Below are 14,470 nucleotides of genomic sequence, written 5' to 3'. Positions count from 1 at the left end.
ATTCCTACTAGTAATAATATTATCACCTCGTACCCCCGCGGTGAAAATAAAAATATTACGTTTTGCAATCAAAGAACCGCGTTGGCGTAACGCTCGGAAACTTATATTATACGATTAATGAAAATTACAAAAAAATAAGAAAACCGTCCGAGCGGGGTAAATCATTCGCTGTAGCATTCACTGCAGGCTACACCTACACGAGAAATCAATTATAACGGCTCAGTTATTATAATTTTGTCCGCGACAGACAGTGGTGGAACGTACACGTGCAGGACGGATGTCTAGACCAGCGGGTTCTAAAGTTTGTTCGGTGGACTTTTTCTACCGAGTATTTTTATATTAATACAAAATTTCGTTTTTAATTCGTTATTTTTTTACTCAAACGTAATATTATTACGCGACTTAGCGATATTCCTGATAAATGTATTTTATGAAAAAGTTGAAAAATTGGGGTCGTTGAGTTGGAGTGTCAGAGATCCGCGAAACACAAACTAAGCGTGCCAAGGCTGTAAACGTTTGGGAACCTACGTCTAGAAGTTGAGATTTTTCAACAAAACAGGTACGTACAAATAAAAAAAAAAAATTGAAAACAGTAAATTTTAATGAGGCGCCAAAACAAGTTTAGGTTAGGCCTAACCTTACCTAACCTACTGCAGCTAAAGTCACATCGAAAACGCTGACAGTCATACTGCGGGCGCGAAAACAGAAGTAAACATAATAATTTATTATTGAAAAATCTTAGGCTACTCTTCTCTGCGTGCTGTATGACGTGATAATAATTACACCGGTAACCAAGATGTCATTAATGTGTCAAAAACGCTACATTTTAGAACAGAGCTGTTTTATATTTTTATATTTTTAAGACAATTAGAAGATCAGTTTTTTTTCTTGCAAAACATAGTACAGAGTAAAAGTTAGTAATGTAGGATTTTGTTGTGCATCAATACATTTTTAATACGTTTTTGAATTTATTGTTTGTAATCAAAATGGAAAAAGTGAGCTTTATTTGTATTTATTAGTCATTATTGTTAGATATTAATTCATGGACAGTGGACACACGAAAAATTCTAGACTTTCATTATGTAGTAAGTTTTGACCATAAGACATTTTATGTCTTATAACATATTGTATATTATAGATATCCCAAAATGGCTTGTTTCGTATTTGACAAAATTAAGTATTCTGGACTTGCGATGTGTGTGATGCGCTTTAATTTTGCATAGGTTTAAATATTTTTAAAAATGTAGATTATATTATATTGTCTTTTATTTTTAGGTTGCCCTGTTATACATTTTGAACTAAAAATACGTCTTAATAGATCCAATAAATAGACATACTTCGATTATGAAAAAAAAATAGAAAGTATTTATTTAAGACTTGTAAACATTCGACAAAATGATAATATCAACACTGATTTACTCTGAATTGTCTCGTGCAACGATTGTGAGAAAAACTGAACGTACAACTTTTGGCTTCTCAGCTATCGTCATTCAGAAACCGAAAAGCTTTGTCCGAAACTGATAAAAATATATTAATAATAGGCAACGGCAAAATACGACAATACGAGTAACGACGACGACAACGACGACGATGATAATAATAATAGTTATAATATCATCTCGACGGAATAATAATATATAGACCAGCTATACAACTCGTAAATTAAAGTAACGCGCGAACATAAATTTTTTTCTCGAACCATCTCGAATCACTATCACCGCATCGCAATCTTAATGTAGTTATCGCGTTTCTAACACACACACACACACACACACACACACACACACACACACACACACACACACACACACACACACACACACACACACACACACACATACACACACTAACAATGTACTACGTGTAAATACAATGACGTGAGGCAAATACATGTATAGATATTCGAACGCATGCTTATAAGGATTTACTTACCGTTTCGTACATTTTTAGCGCATTGTACCTATAATGCAGTTGATGTTAAGACTTAACACTTAGTATCATTATGGTGACCTATAAGAGCGATTTCGCTACATTTGGAAAGACTCGAGATCATACGCGATCGGTGGTCCACCAACGATCTAGTTTTATCAATAATATCTAAAAATTTAAGCATATGTGTTGCCATTTTAAAGTCAAATGCTGCAGTTATAAGCTTGTAAGTGTTTAGAAAGGCAGATGAAAATCTTATGGCAATATTATAAAACAACGTAAATAAGCATGACCATCAAATTAAAAAAAAAAACAATTTTAACTTCCATAACCTTCCTAGTTATATTTCCTGAATCGTGAAGAATGAATCACCCTGTATAACGTTTCGTACATATTTTTTAGTTTATGTGTACTGTTGATTTTATGTATTCTTATTGCGACCTGTATGAACGATTACATTGCATTTTGAAAAGTACGATCATTATCGCAATCGGTCGTCCACGATGTGTAGAAAGGTGTTAACGCTACGGCGTGCCACGTCGTGTCACGTAAAATAATTTTCTCTGATTGACAGAACCACGTGGTTCAATTAAGGGATACCATATGGTTATATCGTTATTTTATCACACGATACCACACTGACCAAACGTTACTACAATAAGTTGAATATATTCAACTTTTGATCGAGTGATGGTTATATTTATTTTTATTACAGCTCCGTAGAAAAATGATTACTAAAAAATGCAAGTACTATTATATTAATTTATAATAATTCGGTGTCATTATAGTAAAGTTATACATTTTGGTATAAAAATAGAAACTCACGTGACCATAAGAACATGACATGACTCGGTGTAGCTTGGACCACCCCTTATTACTATTATTATTATATTACAACTTACAAGTGGTTAGGTCGGTTAAAATATTATTTTTTGCTTTTTTCAGCCCTATACTGGAGTAGGCATGATGATTGTGTTGTCTGAAATCCCTGTACTAATAGATACACGAGACAGCTTGTGCCTTGTTGAGATTCTGTCGTAAGTTTTTTTAATTTTGCCAGTTGCATGCTCTGAATCCCTCGTACGCCATACGGTTTTGCGGCTCGGTAGCTAATATACTTGGCATAATCTATAGGTCACTTATTGGTCACTTCAACAGAAGGTACCTCAAAGTGTACCTAGGTCCCACTACTCTACAGCCTTTACACCGCCATCAATTATTTAGTAAACGAGCCACCAAGACGATTGATGTCAAACGCCAAATTTTAAAACCTATATTATTCTTCTTTTTTGATTTTTCCCCTTTTAGCTGTGATTGTTTAAATCACTTACTTTTAGTTCACTCAGCTCTACAATATTCACTTTCGGAGGTTTACCATTGTTAACGATATACGTGTTAGCTTAATATTATTTAAACGACTAATGTAATATTACCAATGAAGGTACAACTGTAAAAAAGGACTAAACCTGGTAAAAATGAAATAAAATGTCGTGCTGACATAATATACGTCATACGGATCCGGCAAATGCACCGACGCGTGGAATCGGCAACAATCGGGACTTATCGTCAAAGGCAGAGGTATAGCTCGGACGAGGCGCGTTCATGCAATACACGAATAGGTACTATAACGATAAACTCCCAAAGTCAGGTCAGGTTAGGCTATGTGTACACACATGTACCACGGCCGTGTCATGCACCCACTCTGATAAACTGACGGTTGGGTTAACGTTTATTCGCAGATCACGTAGCACGGGCCGCAGCGATGTAGTAAAAAAAAAATTCATCCCTCGAAAGTTTGGGTATAGTTGTCATGACGTTATTGCGCGGGTGGGTAGGTTATTATAGGTATCGATGTCGATGAAGAATATATTATTATTATTTCAATAGACATATCGGTGAACCGTCAATTCGAAAAAAGTTATTAAATTTTTCTTGTTTGTTATGTATGATTGGATATTCGAATATACAATACCTACACAGCTGCCTATATATAATAAATTATTATGAAAAAAAAATGTGTTATTATATTAAACGTCAATATTATGTGCATACATTTAGAAATTGTTGACAAAAACTTCACATTTTTTTTAGATTTTTCTTAACATTTGGCAATAAATATTTAATATAAAATCCATAAAGATGGAAAGTCATTTTGTATGATGTTAGACACATCCATATTTGTATAAAGTGATTTATTACATTTTATAAGCCATCGAAGAGGGTCAAATATTTTTTACTCTTTTTTTTATACAGCACGGTTACACAGCTTCGGTGTGTTTTACGATCCAGTATTTTGCAAGCAAATCGTAACACGTTTTATGATATAATTTAAATTAATTTTATGCTTTTTAAAAAATGAATTCGGGAAAAATAAGTATAAGTTTACATACATAATATTATTATACAACATATAAATAATGTAAAACAAATTAATATGTCTACCAAATTGATTTGCTAATAACTGCGTACCTTATGATAATCACAGCATACTGGTATATATCATACAGATATTGACATACTTACCTATAGCTTTAAAATGTAACGAACATGCAAGCAATACTAATCAACTAATCATTTTGGATATAAAATTTATCGAATCTAATCTTATTGAAACTAAATTTCAAACGATAAAATTCATAACATTTAAATAATATTATGAGACGTTGTCAAAAAAAAAAATAGTTTAATAATAATATTAGTCTCATGTACCTATTCATGAATGTGTGATGGTAAGATTAATTGCCGTGATAAAAATCAAAAAAACAATTATATTTAATCGACACAGTCAAGAAACTTAAATAATAATAACTCTTAAAGCTTGAACAAAATATGTTATTACATTTTGAATTCATTTTATTTACAACAAAACTATGACTGAAAATAAAGCGGATTTTGTTGCTCATTGGATAGAAGACGGTTTTGAATTAGCCACGCGGCGGACAAGAGATAAATTAGAATTATTTTTCTGAATTCCCAAGATATATTTATTATACAACTTTAACTTATAATTTATGCACCACCGCATTTAAAAATACCTATTCTGAAGGGATGATAAAATTTCACATTTTACATGTTCCTAATTTATATTTATCCATAAAGATTTTTTAGAGGTTTTAAACGCAGTATGACTACGTTTAAGTTCACTATACGTTTAGGCTATAATAATTATTGATGTTGAATTTTACTTTATAAATCGTTTCATAGTAACTAGGGAAAATTGTAAAACATTCTCATCGAAAATCAATTGTAATTTCTTAGTAGGTACTATAGCTTGTACCGACTGTTATGTGGTTAAAAATTAATAAATTAAAATATTATCATTAAGAATTGTGTGCCATATTATAAATTGATATACATTTTTCCATTATTATTGTCTTGTTATTTAGATCCCAAACAAATTTTACTATTGTGTACACTTGCAATTTTATTACACGACTCGATTTTACGGTATCTATTTTTATTTTTACCGTCGTTCATAATTGTTTACCTGTCACATCTTAATTAGATAGTCGTTATTGTATTTTTACCAAATTTTGGTACTCCACATTTTTATAATATTATGGACGTTGAATAATAATCAATAAAAAGCATAATTTCATAATAATGAACAACGAAAATAATGTATTTTTAATAGGTGTAATTTAATAAACATTTCAAATTTTCAATAAGTTATCTTAGATTAGCATTATTATATTAAATTTTTACAGATAAAAAAAAGTGAACCTTTTTTAAAACAGGATACGTATACCTGTCGTGGGGTTGTCAATATTTAAGAATTAATTATGCAATATGCAGATTATTCAATGATAATTAATGTAATTAATGCTTTAGAATGTAATATACATACTGGTATAATAATTAATAATTAGTAATACAATATACAATTCAACTCATACGATATCCACTAGATTTATTCGATATTATTATAAAATATTATTATTTATTTTTATTATTTTGGGTAGCAGGAGTGTATGACACGATTGTGTTTTTTATTTATCAGACTTGCGTTTGTCTGTGCGACTTTATTTCTGTATCACAGATTTGGTACGTATTGTCACGTGATACCAAATTTAAACATAATTAATACGACCGTTTCAAACAGTATTTAAAAAATAACCGATTGCCACTAATTTACATTTATATACTTATACATTACACACATAAATAGGTTTAATAATTTAAATTACCTGACAGAGTTCAATTCAATATGTTATGAATGTTAACCGTCGTAATGAACAATAATTGTTATATATAATAATCTAAATTATTTATATAGTATATAAATATCATATTATGCGCCGACAGAAAAATTTTATTCACGGAAATTTCGAGTAAAAAATTGTGATTTATGGATTCAAAGGGTATATGAATATGTAATTAGCAATAATAATAATATAACTGTAGCATTATTTGTTAGATTACTCAATGTAATTACTATAAATTCATGTCGTTCACGGTGCTCTCCTTTATACAACATAATTATTAAGAAAAAATGACTAAAATATTTTTACCTACATATAATTGATTGAAAGAAAACACTATTTCAGTTATGAATACCAATGAAAACGTTTACAATTTTAATTATTAATTTGTGTTCAATAACTTTCAGCAAGTAGGAGGCACCTATTCAAAGGTATAGTAATAATGGCTAACAATAAACAATCCACATTTTATTTATTTAAATTCGTTGACAAAAAATAATGTCGCAGAGAGTTTGCAGCCAACTTATTATTATGTAAACCAATAAATGTTTTAACGTAGATCCAAAAATGTTTGTTGTTATTAAAACACGTGAAAAAATGGCAGTACAAATATTAAAATAAAAATATGTTTTTTTTTACCATTTACTATATTTGTATAATAAAATATATGATATCATTGGTAGGTACATAATATAAAATAGTATCATTTTTGCCTCGGCACAATATTGTAGTACAACAGCACGTACCTACTTAATACAATGTATATTAATTTAAAACATTTAAAATCAAGTTGTATATTTTATTCATTTTGAAACGAAAACCGTTTGAGTTTTGTTTATAATTTATAGAGCTAATTAGTTTAATTGTTTTCATCGTACAAATAAATTACTAATTAAATTATTTTAGAAGCCAGTTTTGTACAATAAGCGACCATTTAATTGTATTTAAAAGAAATATTAAACGGTATGTTATAATATTGTACTATCAACTGAAATTAATAATTTAAAACGTTTTAAGTACTCACCTAACTTTTAAAGTAATAAAGGTAAATGTAAATTTTAGTTCAATTTGATATTAATTTTAAATTAACTTAATTTTATTTTATATACATTTTAAACTTATATTTGTGTTATTAGCCGATACTGTTGGTAATAATATTTATAATACCTACTCGTATTATGTAATTGTAAATTTAAATAACTTACGATAAACAAAAGTACAATTTCAATATTAACATTTTGTTAAAGCGGTTCAACAAAGTTAATTTTAAAGTATAAATAATTAATATTATTTTTTCCAAAAAAGCTTTGGATATGTTTTAAATTTGAATTATGATTTTCGTCATTAAACGTATATAATCTGCAGTGATAAAACAAAAATAAAAGATAGTAACTAAAAAAAAAAATGTATTAACAATTATAATAGTTCACACAACTTAAACTTGCAATTAATTAATTTAAAAGTAATAACAACATTATTGTATTGTATTAACTTTTAAAATACATACAATAACCAATTTAGTTTTAAGTTTATTTGAATTCGTATGTCATTCATTCGTAAAATGTAAAAAGTAATTTTGCTATATTTTGACAGTGGTTATAATATAAAATACGCTTTATTCATTACAAACAACAAACAACAGATCTGGGCGAACCTATATTATAATAACGTTGGACATCGCAAAAATAGATAAATTACACCCATTTAATCACATAATTTTTACCGATATCGTCATTCGAGATATTATTTTATTGAAACAAAATAAATCAAATCATCAAAACCAATCACCTATACATCACTACGCGTGTTATTCATGGTCTATCACCGCCCATGACGATTTTCAGATTTTATGTGGCGAAATAAAAGGGAGATCCGCCAAACGCACGCTCGCCTGCACCGTTTTATCCTTTAATCATGCATTAATTTAAATTCTGGTGTACATGGATTTTTTAAGCATGCATGTATAGGAGATATTTTCAATTATATTATATCGACGCAAGATACTTTTTATGAATATCGTACAGAAAATCGGGATATTTGAAAATATAGTCTCGTCGAAGTATCATTGAAAATTCGATAGATGGCCCGAAGCGATAATATTAAAGCATTTTGCATCCTATATATAGTCACTATAGTGTAAAATCGTGTCGTGGTCGGATGTCGAGTGAAACTGTGTATATATTATTATACTATAATAGTGTCACCCAAACACCACCTCGGTTGACAATTTAAAACGGACATGGACGATGGCGACGCTTCTTTGACCCCAAATGGAACGATATAGATGAAATAACAATTTTTCTTATCATGTTTATTTATATATATAAATATGTATGTATTACGACGTCAGTACGCAGCGGAGCTCGGTGACGTGTTTTCGAAAACAGAATTCGTTCGACTCGAAACTGAGGTATATCGACACCTGTTGGTGATGGGTTGCGGGACAGTGGACACGTATAATATTATACACGGTATACTCTGACAAAGTTTAGAAGTAAAAAAGGACCCTTTTTTTAATAAAAATGAAAAAAAATAAAAAAAATACCATTGTCAACGTTGGCGTTTGTTTATCTATATAGGTAATAGGTATATACGAGTATAGGTACTTACGTTTCACACCCGAAAGACCAATAATATAATAAAATATTAATAGCCGCGAAGGTAGCGCGCCGTATTTATAATATATCACTTTATGTTATCGATCGCGCATAATACCTGAATATATCACGATATAGGTACCTAGGTACAATACGACTGTCGGTCACGAGCAAACAGTATAGTAAAAAATATTATCGCGTCTAATCGTTTCGCTAAAACTTTGCGCTTTACACCGCTGAAGTGGTCACGTCTCGGAGGCGTATAAAAACAGCGGACTGGAAACACGAAAATCGAAAAGCGCACGACTCACGACGAAGAAAAGCGACGCGGGCGAACCATCGGAAAATCGAGACGCGACTGAGACGACTTTATAAATATTATAACGAACCAATGGAGACCGATGAAATAATAATAGTAATAATAATAAATACGCACAAAATATAATAATAATAAATAATAATATTATATTATTATTATGCACACTCGACGACGACGACGACGACGAACAAAACACACACGCGCGCGCGGCGCACACGGCAACGAGACGATACACACCGGCGAGAGCGATACGCGAACACTGACTTCCGGCCCGGAACAGAGCCGGTCCCTTCCCGACAAAACCGGAAAGCTCGTGTTGACGCGCCGCGCCGCCGCGTACCACCTTACAAACACACATCCGCATATATATATTAATATAATAATATTGTATACTTTCAGACGGCGCGCGCACAGAGAGAGAGAGACCCACACTATAATAATAATATGGGTATGTGGGTATTATAATATTATATCATATTTTATTATTACGTTTCGTGTCCGTCAACTGTTAACACATTTCGATGCACATATTATTACGATGTGGGTGTGATTGTGTATCGTGTGTGTGTGTGTGTGTGTGTGTGTGTGTGCGCAATTTGCGTGTGGGCGGATACGCGTATTTAAGGTAAAACGACATTCCCGCCGTCGCACGCACTAGACCATATAAGTATTTATACATTGCACGCTGTATACGGAAGATTTTCCGGCAAAGACGTCGGCCTACCCCCACCGAATAGTAAAAAAAAAAATGGTTCAAACGTCATAAAAACGCGTAAACGTACGTGAAATCAGCTGTAGTAGGTACATCTTCCAGATGAAATTATATGTCTTAACCGTTTCAATTACGGTTATAATTATTATTTTGCACGAAAAAATCGTACAGAGTGATTCGCTTATATTTACCGCGAGCCGGTCGATGTTATTACGATTATATATCATAATATAAAACATGAAGATTTTTTTTTTCAAATTTTATTTCAACACACCCTACAGATTTTTTTCTCACTAAACAAAGCCTCGGTGACTATGACTGTAATTAATAATTGACACGCGTTTACGACTTAACTTGATTACATTCTGTACGTATACAAATTACAAACGATTTATTAAATTAGCCTTAATACTAAAGGTTATCATGCATTTTAAGTTGTCCGGGTGAAGGGCTTCTGACAGTATGTTGGATATACAGATTGCTACAGATTATAGTACAGACATGTTTAAATTTTTTCTAAATTCGTGTCGTTTATTATAAAATATTCACTCTGTATAGTGTATGGTTTCAACCGTTCCAAGTCGCGTCTTTACATATTATATAGGTATCAAAATGACAAATATTATTATTGTTTTTCGCGTGACGCATAATATCTGCGTTATTGTGTGCTATAATGACTTGTTTAAAACGCTTTATTTGAAAATTCGTTTTCTTATTGAATACGATCGCATAACACTATAATCGTGATAAACAACAAAATATTGTTATGATAATATTATTGATTATATTATAATATAATCAGCTGGTTTGGTGTTTATTCTTATAATTTTTTTATGACACCGATATAGGGAGTCGCGATGCGAGTATCGTGATATTATTATTGTAAATGTTAAACATGTGTTCGAAAAACATTTTAACAACGTAACTTACCGTAAAATACAATTATCATTTTAATTCTTATGTGAGAGGCAGAAATCAATATTAATTTCTGTTTTTGGATCACACTACTTTTGAAACGCGTGGGTGAACCTCGCTCGGATAATATATCACGACGAAGAATATTATAACGTGTTTTTCGAAACTGTCTGTCCACGCGATCGTAGGCGTAATTATGAGCAAGCGACTTTGGTGAAAAATGTATTGTGCACTACCGAAATGCTAAAAAACATTCGTTTTATGTACCCTTTCCCCATCCCCCTCTAACGGGACCGCAATTTAAGAAAAAGTGTCTAGTAACGCTTATGCGTTGTGCGCACGCGATCTCCACTCCTCATTAACCTAAATCATAACGTCTTAACGGTTTTTTATTTTTTAAGTTGAACGAGAATGATAATTAGTCTTACAATGTGACGTGAAACCCATATTTTTTGTGGCGTTCCAAAACAACTATGCCGTGCATATTATTCAGATTTATATAACCGAGCGCAATGTTTTATACTGCGTAATTGTTTCTAATAATAAACCAATTACAATATGTCCAAAGTGTCGCGAAAAAAAAAAACGAAAAAAAAAAATACCCGTGACAATTTAATACGAAAGCGCGTGCGCGATTTTGACTTACTGTTGAAAATTGTTATCCGCTCGGAACGATATATCATGTTATATTATGGCTTTTGAACGTAAATACACCAAACTCTGATGCGGCTCATTTAACTCCAATAACTGAACTTTGTGAACCGTTTAATATTACACGAACAGACATTACAACCGCCGCAGAACGCGTTGAAATATGCACGCGGCGTATGCATTTGGTAAGTACGAAATGGTACAGGGATCAAGTTTAGTAAGTTTATTAAGGCATAAAATATTATGTTCAGAGTTAGGTATAAACTGAACCTTCGCGTAATGAATCATATGATACGTAATAATAATTTCATTGTAAGCGATTCGCAACCCCCCCCCCCCCCCCCAATCTCTCAAATTTTCATTCGGTAATGGATTTATTCGGATTCAGATTTTTGGAAATTTAAAATATTGTAACGAAAGACCATAATATTCTCTCGATAAAAATAATATTGTTGATATTGTTTTATACCATCTCTGCTCGAGGAGTGTCGTGTCTCGATATAAACTTCTGTTTTTCCAATGAGCCCCCTCGTTTTGTTTCTCTAAATTGTTTGGCTAATATTTTTTTTGAAAATGTCGATGTGCCTTGTTCAAAAGAGAAGGTTTTAGTTATTAAAATGTTGTATTGAGAATAATAAACATTATAGACCCCTCATTATTGGAGAAAAAAGTGGTTAGGTGTAATCATGTAGGCTGTAATTATATATTTTACGGACAGTGCGTATGATTCTCAAAACTGTAATCTGTAACAGTAACACTTAAATTATAATATAATATAGTTAAATCCATTTCAACACAATTTAAAAACATTTTATTCTGAAAATTCAAATGTATAAGGTAAAATAAATCTTATTTGACATAAACATAATATTAAATATTCAGAAACGGACGCGTAGCACAAAGATTAGTATACCTATACGAACTTGTTCAAATATAATATTAATAAATATTATTATAAGTAAACGATTGAATTATTCATCTCCGTTACCAAGGTATATTAATTTACTCGTGAATTTTGAGACTTTCCTGTTAAATAAAAAAACCATTTACAACTCAAATTAACAATTATAATAAAACTAATCGTTTTGATAAATAAAGCAGTCGTCATTCGATTCGACTCGTAATCGAATTACTTAAGCGTAGGTTAGACAAAACACCAATTTACAGGACGGCGTTTCCAATTCTAAGAAGACAGGAAAATCGTATTTTCAATTTTATTGTAATTTGATTTTATAAAATTCGTAGGTATAATATTGTTTTACTCTACGCACAGTCGCACAACGATTCGAAGATTCCTGCTGGTTTTAAGTATGAAAACAAAACTGAATAACGACCTTTTAACCTTTTAAAGTAATACCATCATAATATGTATTTATTTTTTTTTAATTTAAGAATACGTACAAAATAATTATTATTGACGTGTGTGTGATTAGCGAAGAAAATTATATGTCGACATAATAATGATACTGTACAATATTGTTACTAAAGTAATTGTAATTTTTCTTATTTTTGTTGTTAACTTTTTTGAAAAATTACATAACAAATTATTGTCTTACAATATATTATATAATTTTTACAATTTTTTTTTATAATATTATTTATATACATTTTTTTATATTTTGTGTTGACATTTACGAAGCGATTTTAATTTTTACATTTCAACATATGTCTTAGAATGTTCATAATATAACATATTCTAGTTCAATCAATTACAAACAAAAAACAACAAAAATGTACTTTTTTACTAATCAAAAAACTCTTCTGAGCCGGCTCAGGGAAATACAACCTCAGCTTATTGATTTTATGTTAATTTTTGGCTATACCTCTACGTCTGAAAATATTTTCTTCACTTTTTATCCACGCTTCAGACTTACAGAATTTTTTTTTAACCTCAGATTGTATTAAAAAGTAAAATTGTATAGGGACAAGGTTGCTTGTGTTATGTGTCTGACATAGTAAATACTAAATACATTTTAAATATCTCATTCATACATTTTTTTTTTACAGTCGATTTATATTTTGACAGCGTTCATGTATACGTAAATATACCGAACTGTACCACTCAAAGAGCCGTTTTCTGAATACGGTGATTTATCAGTCCATAAAAATGTTTTATAAAAATAAACCACAAATCTGCACAAAAATGAACGGTGCAAAACGACTGTCCGAATCTCTCATCACCTAATTCGTGTGTTATGTGTTCTAAAAACTGAAAAGAGAAAAATTTCACAACTAATTCCGAAAACCAGTAATTGTTTATATATTTATATATATATATTATAGAAAAAATTCAACTTTACCAAATGCAAGATATTCAGAAAATGTTTATCAAATAAAATAAAATATTTCATGTTTAAAATATAATTGTTGTACAACACTCAATGATGAACATGTCATTTTTACACAAAAACAAAGTTATTTATAAGTAAATCCCAACCAAAACTTACTATCAAAACATTATGTTATCAAAAAACTATATTAAATAAAAGTATCAATTCAATATTTTATTAAACTGTAGAAATTATTTTTTTAATTTGAATACGGAAGATATATTATAATTTCAAAAATACAAGCAGTAGGTATTGAATATAATATTTAGCAATGCAATGATGAACAAGTTTGTAGGTATTAAAAATTAAATGTTGAAAAAAATGTGCACTTACTTTTATTTTATTTAAAAAAAAAATTGTAGAGTTTATTGTAAATTAAAAAAATTAATTACTTAAAATGATTATAAAAAAAAAAAAATAAAACGTAAATATTTGTTTTGATATAATATAATCGATAGTCGATAGGCCATATTAATATCGAAACTAAACCATTATATAAATGGTTTGAGTGATTTGACATAATATATCAGGTCAAAATATATTTTGAAACAAAATAATACTAATGAATATTGTATTGTCGAACACGTGCCTATATTACTCTGAGTAATTTAATCAAATATAATCGCGTATAATGGTGAATGGAAATTAAAACTGTGGTTTAAGGTTGGTAGATATACTGCAGTACTACAACAGTGGTGTGCGGCCTCGTCAATATAGTGTTGGCACACTAAAAACCAAACTAACCCATCGTTCATTCAATTCGTTGTACCATATCCATTGACAGCGTGAATGACGTTCGAAAAAAAAGTAAATAA

General features: G+C 30.4%; 1 protein-coding gene across 1 annotated transcript in view; it reads right to left on the bottom strand.

Annotated features, from left to right (window-relative positions):
• LOC132952816 (cAMP-specific 3',5'-cyclic phosphodiesterase) overlaps positions 1-9,247 on the bottom strand; it is a 680,524-nt gene extending 671,277 nt beyond the window's left edge. Inside the window, exon 1 of the mRNA XM_061025261.1 lies at positions 8,742-9,247. The gene's annotated coding sequence lies outside the window, so the exon portion shown is untranslated. The remainder of the gene's footprint in view (positions 1-8,741) is intronic.
• Positions 9,248-14,470: the final 5,223 nt, after the last annotated feature.

The sequence above is a fragment of the Metopolophium dirhodum genome, chromosome 9, assembly GCF_019925205.1.
Source record: "Metopolophium dirhodum isolate CAU chromosome 9, ASM1992520v1, whole genome shotgun sequence".
Lineage (NCBI taxonomy): Eukaryota > Metazoa > Arthropoda > Insecta > Hemiptera > Aphididae > Metopolophium > Metopolophium dirhodum.
Note: the sequence above shows the minus strand (reverse complement) of the source record. Positions and strands in the feature narration are given on the sequence as shown.